The following is a 6,000-nucleotide window of genomic DNA, read 5'->3' as shown; positions in this document are numbered from 1 at the left end:
TCCCCCATGTTAAACATAGGGGCGCATGACGCGTGCGTCGCCGCTGCGTCGTCCGACGCAAACCCGACACTCACTAGCACAACGCTAGTCTGAACGTAGCCTAAGTGAGGTGTGCAAGTGTCGTGCCCAGACACTTACACCCACACTAATGAAAATGGCGGCCTCCAGTGGTAAAAGTAAAAATGAATAAATAAAAAAGTATGAAAGTAGTACATTTACTTTTGTATTAAAAATAATTGATTATATAATCAATAATTATTAATACAAAAACTAAAATCACGGCACCCTCCCTTTAATGTCTTCACTGACTGATCTTAGCTGTGTTACCACCTCCATCATTTAGTTTATATGCTCCTACACCTCTGACACAAAGATAAATATGATGATCTAACGTAATGATTAAATGTAGTCACAAGGCAAGTCACACAGAAGGACGTGGATGCGGATGGCTACAGCTCTTCAGATAACAAGGGACTTTCTATGCTGTTCTAATATGCACAAACATGAAGCTACAAATGATCGGCCAATGTGGATAGGAGGGAATATATTAGGCTGAGGACACAGATTCCTGCAGGACCAACCGGAAGGTAATAATTACGGGTCACTTGTGTGCTGGGGATTGAGCAATAAATAACTGGACAAAGAGTATAATCGTCCAGCTTTCCTTTGGAATTTAAAAAGTCACTGCTGTCAGGTTAGGTGACTTTCTACATTAAAATACAACATAACATGTACACCGCGCTTATTTTACTGGAATTTGTGCATGACATCAAAGGTGTGGTTAAATGGCTTGCAGGGGACACAGTTACACCAGAGTTCTGGAGCCCAGAGGAAACTAAAAAGTCTCTACCCTAAATAAGTACTTTGATCCTGCTTTTTAATGCACCTTTACAAAAGCTGAATTTCTCTCAAGCACATGAATCGTGAGCCTTTTTGTTATTGTCATAAGAAAAAGCATTTTCTTTATCGGCCGGGTCACTTTGTCAGACAGGTGCGTCCAAGGCCTATTGTAAATGCGCCCTCTGTAATCTCTAAACACTGGTTAAACTTTCAGTGGTTTCCATAGAGATATTACCACAGCTCATTCAGCCCCTCCAGGGAGATTATTACAAAGGCTTTCGACAAACACAAAACCTGTTATGACCCAGAACAGCTGCCTCCAGGTAGAATATGTCACCGGCTTTCTTTACAAGCCGTCTTCAAACTTTTAAACTGCGGGATGCACAGAAGGGGAGACAGCTTTAAACTTCAAGTCCACGGACAAAGGCAAGCCTTAATGTGTCTGTGTATGACACCCGGAAGTGAGAAGTATTTTAACTGCGTTACAAAGTAAGTATCGGCCTTGTCTCACCTCCAGACTGCGCTTCTGCTTTTAGGAGAATACATGTTACGGTGAACCCGGAGTAGCAAGATCCCCCAGGTAAGGGATGTCTAACCCACCTATCCAGTGCACTCCAGTGTATTTAACCTTCTTTTTTCCCTCCACCGAGCAATTGTACAACAGTCAATATATACACTGATTCTTAAAAAGTCATAACTGAACTTTGTTTTCACCTCAAAATGCAAACTGTATTTAAGATATAACTATATATGATTTCATCCGAGACAGTCTGCCATTTATAGATATATTTTAGCACAAGGCAACCAGCTACGTAGCACAAGGTGCCATGCTATACAGGTCCTTACACGCTTGCTCTTTCTGGTTGAATTAAGATTAGTTAGCAACTAAACATTAAATTATCAAATAATCAAATCTACATTCCAAGTGCTTTAAAGTCCTGTGTTCCATTTCACAGATTTCAGCGGGTGTGATACACCGGGCCCATGTCTGATTGATAATGTATGATAATTATATGGCTGTAAACATTGAGAATTACTAGTCATACTTTATCTTTAGTAATTCTAACCATGTCAAACCTTAGTTATATGATCCATAAAATCTCAAGTTATTTAATTACTGACTGTATATTATTTGGGTTTCATACAAAAATAAAAAATTGTTGGAAAATATTATAGACCATTTTGTACAATATGTTGTTAATGTACAGTATATGCACCAAATAGACAAAAGTTTTGGAACATCCACACTATATTCTTTACAAATAAAGGATCTTCTATGGCATTCCATTTTTAAATCCATTAATCACTACTATTACTGATAATTAATCCTAAGAATTGCTAATGACCTTCAGGGTTAGCTGCCGTTGGTCAGGCAGAAGTAGAAGGAGTGCTGCCCGCACGGGTCATCCAGCTATACACAGGTACTCTGCTTGGTCCACCTCCAGCCCACCCATTACATGGTACCACTATTGCCTTACAGTACCCTTTAGACTGCACCCTTATATATCTTTAACAGGCCCACTACGGATGTCACAGCCTCTGTGTGCCACTATCGCTTTGCATTACAAAACAGCATATTCCCAGCCTGTTCCAGGTTAAGGCAATGACACTAACTTTCTGACTACACCGATATCATTTGTGGACAACTATTCTACCACCCCCTCTGTGTACATCCTTGCAGTCATGCCCCCTGAAATATATATAGTAGGGATTATTATTTGGGTCTTATCTGGATGTCTCAGTGCGCCCTCTATATGTGCATGTGTATGTATGTATGTATGTGTATGTATGTATGTGTGTGTATATATATATTGTGAGGTGCCAAGGGGAGAAGTACTAGAAAACAGATATGTTTCTCCCCGTTTCATTTCATATGTATCACGGTATTGATTGTGAAGCTGTTTATTTCTCTGTAATCCGGTCCTGGTTTCTTTAGTGATCAGCCTGAAAGCTCTGGTGCTTCCCTTCCACACATACGATCCAGCTTTTGCTTCAGCTGATATAATCAAGGAACTGCTGGGATCTCAGTCTCTCATCTGCTGGTCTGGGAGCTGACACAGTAAGGTTGCACAAACTTCTTTCTTGTTGTGTAGGTTTATTTTGCAGTTAGTATCTTGTTGTTAGTTAGTGGCCAGACGGCCTTAGACATTTTATTTTATGTTTGGCACGTGTAACATTGTACGGCAAATGTGTACAATAAATACACCTGACACATACCTGTGTGGAACTCGCTAGCCTGCTATTGTTCGTTGTGACTCCATAGCCACCTGCTTGGGCCAAAGCAGAGATCCCTGATGAGCTATATTCCCACAAATGGTGGAGAATGCGGGCATAGTGGCTGTTGGACTGTGACTGCAGATAAAGTGCTCTGTGTATGTCCTGGCTGAAAGCTCATGTGCTTTTGAAGAGCCAAGAGTCCAGTAATATGGAGGAACAAGTGAAACAGTTATTGCAGGCAAATGTGCAACAACAGCAGACCAATACTTACTTCCAGCAAGCCCTGGACCAGCAAAACCAGATTCAGCAAGAGCAGTTGAATGCAATAAAGCAGGCTTTGATTCGGCAGCCCCGAGATGAGAGGGATCATGCACAAAGTGTTGCTGGTGCACGGAAAACCGTACAAAAAACCCTGCTTAAAATGACTGCTGACGATGATGTAGAAGCGTATCTCACCGTATTTGAACGTATTGCAGAACGTGAACATTTACCGGTGGACATGTGGGCTGAAGTGGTTGCGCCATTTCTGAGTGGAGATCCACAAAAGGCCTATTACGATTTAAGTGGAGTGGATGCTATGGACTATACCAAATTAAAAAGCAAAATCCTGGCAAGGCTGGGAGTAAACACATATGTACGAGCACAGAGGGTACATTTATGGACTTTTGTGGAAGATCAGCCAGCCCGCTCACAAATGCATGATCTTATCCATCTAGTAAAAAAATGGCTGCAACCAGAGATTTTGACATCTGCAGAGATGGTGGAACGTGTTGTTCTAGACAAGTACCTGCGGTCCTTGCCCCCTAAGTTACAGAGGTGGGTTGGACAAGGTGACCCATATACAGCCGACCAGTTGGTGAATATGGTCGAACGCTACAATGCTTCCGAAAGCCTACTCCAAGGGACATTATCACCTCGCTGGGCTCCCAAGAAATCGCCAGAAAATACTGTGAGACCTACTTCATCTTCAAAAGAAGAGAACGTTGCAATAAAGGGTAGCAGACCCACAAAGAACTATGGAGGCGGTACAGTCTCACAGCAATTCAGCAGACCCTATCAGGCGTCTCCGGCGAGGAAGCAAGGACCTATACAATGTTGGCGATGTCGCGGGCTTGGCCATGTAGCAGCTAACTGCCCAATGACTACAGAGCCAATGGACTGTAACGCTATGAGACGTCTTTCGTTATATGTACAGTCAGTCTGTGTTGCAGAGGTCCTCACAGGAAATGAACGACACGTGTGTTGCCTCGAGGTCGACGGCCATAGTGTGAATGCCGTCTTGGATTCCGGCAGTCAAGTAACTCTGGTACATGCCAGTTTGGTGGACCCTAGAGCCCTAACGAACTCAACCCTGGGCATTAGTTGCATCCATGGCGATATAAAAAACTACCCCACTGCCTGGGTCACCCTTGCCACGCCAGTAGGAACCAAAAGACATCAAGCGGCAGTCCTAAAGTCTATGGGACATGATGTAATATTGGGGAGAGACTTTCCCTTATTTTGGGACTTGTGGAACCTTAAAAATGGCATGAGCACTCTAGTTGAGGAGGGTGCCGTGGGGCTAACCCCTGAGCTATTGCAGCAAGAGGGGTGGGAGTCCATCTCAGAGGTAACTCCAGAATCTGTAGACTCACCTCTGGCTGTATATGCAGGCGACGCAAGTGAACTAGAGGAGGCTATAGAAATGCCAGGTCTTGAGGTGGCCCGTGGTAAGTTCGGGACCGCTAAACACCAGGACCCTACTCTGGCAAGGGCATGGGAAAATGTAAAGGTCTCTGAGGGAAGACCATTGTACCCAGGGGCTCAAAATGAGTTCCCACACCTAGCTGTGCAACAGGGTATGCTGTATCATATAGACAAAGTGCGGGGGGTGGCGGTAGAGCAACTAGTGGTGCCCAAGTCCTTTCGCCAGGTAGTTTTGGAACTGGCACATAAACATCCCTTGGGGGGACACCTGGCCGGAGAAAAAACAAAACAACGTATTCTGCAGCGTTTCTTTTGGCCGGGTCTAGGGGGGGACGTGACCCGGTATTGTCAGTCCTGTCCTACGTGTCAATTGACCACACCTATGTCACATTTTAGAAGCCCCCTTGTGCCCTTACCAATAATAGAGGTGCCCTTCGAGAGGATAGCAATGGATATAGTGGGTCCATTAGTTAAATCTGCCAGGGGACATCAGTACATTTTGGTAGTACTAGATTATGCCACTCGTTACCCTGAAGCAGTGCCTCTGCGGAATGCCAATGCGAAAGCAATTTCAAAGGAGCTTGTTAATAGGTTTTCTCGCACCGGCATTCCGAAAGAAATACTAACAGATCAGGGAACCCCCTTTATGTCTCGAATACTTAAGGACTTGTGTAAGCTACTAAAAATCTCCCACTTGCGTACTTCAGTATATCACCCTCAGACTGACGGGTTGGTGGAGCGATTTAATAAAACCCTGAAGGGAATGTTGAAAAGGGTGGTAGATAAGGACGGGAGGGATTGGGATGCTCTCCTACCATATCTCCTGTTCGCTATACGGGAAGTACCCCAATCCTCCACAGGCTTTTCGCCTTTTGAGTTAGTTTACGGGCGATGTCCTAGAGGCCTGTTAGATATTGCTAAAGAGACTTGGGAACAAGAGGTGACTCCTTATCGCAGTGTAATTGAACACGTAATGCTTATGCAAGATAGAATTGAGGCGGTCATGCCAATAGTTAAAGAATGTTTAGAACGTGCGCAACAGGCCCAAAGCACGGTATATAACCGAGCGGCTAAAACACGAGTCTTTCAACCCGGAGACAGGGTGTTAGTATTAGTACCCACTGTAGAAAATAAATTTCTTGCGAAGTGGCAGGGCCCATACGAGGTGTTGGAGAGAATAGGTGAAGTGAATTATAAGATATATCAACCAGACAATAGGAAAACCGAACAAATCTACCACATAAACTTGCTTAAGGC

General features: G+C 43.9%; 1 protein-coding gene across 3 annotated transcripts in view; it reads left to right on the top strand.

Annotated features, from left to right (window-relative positions):
* The first annotated feature begins 411 nt into the window (after positions 1-411).
* LOC138669566 (uncharacterized) overlaps positions 412-6,000 on the top strand; it is a 124,284-nt gene continuing 118,695 nt past the window's right edge. Inside the window, exon 1 of one of the 3 annotated variants that reach the window (XM_069756134.1) lies at positions 412-587. The gene's annotated coding sequence lies outside the window, so the exon portion shown is untranslated. Of the gene's footprint in view, positions 588-804; positions 1,421-6,000 lie in introns of those variants that run through there. The other 2 variants (XM_069756133.1, XM_069756132.1) reach the window with 2 other exon arrangements.

This window comes from Ranitomeya imitator, chromosome 3, assembly GCF_032444005.1.
Source record: "Ranitomeya imitator isolate aRanImi1 chromosome 3, aRanImi1.pri, whole genome shotgun sequence".
Classification (NCBI taxonomy): Eukaryota; Metazoa; Chordata; class Amphibia; order Anura; family Dendrobatidae; genus Ranitomeya; species Ranitomeya imitator.
The sequence above is the reverse complement of the archived record's forward strand: the minus strand, read 5'-3'. Positions and strand labels throughout refer to the sequence as shown.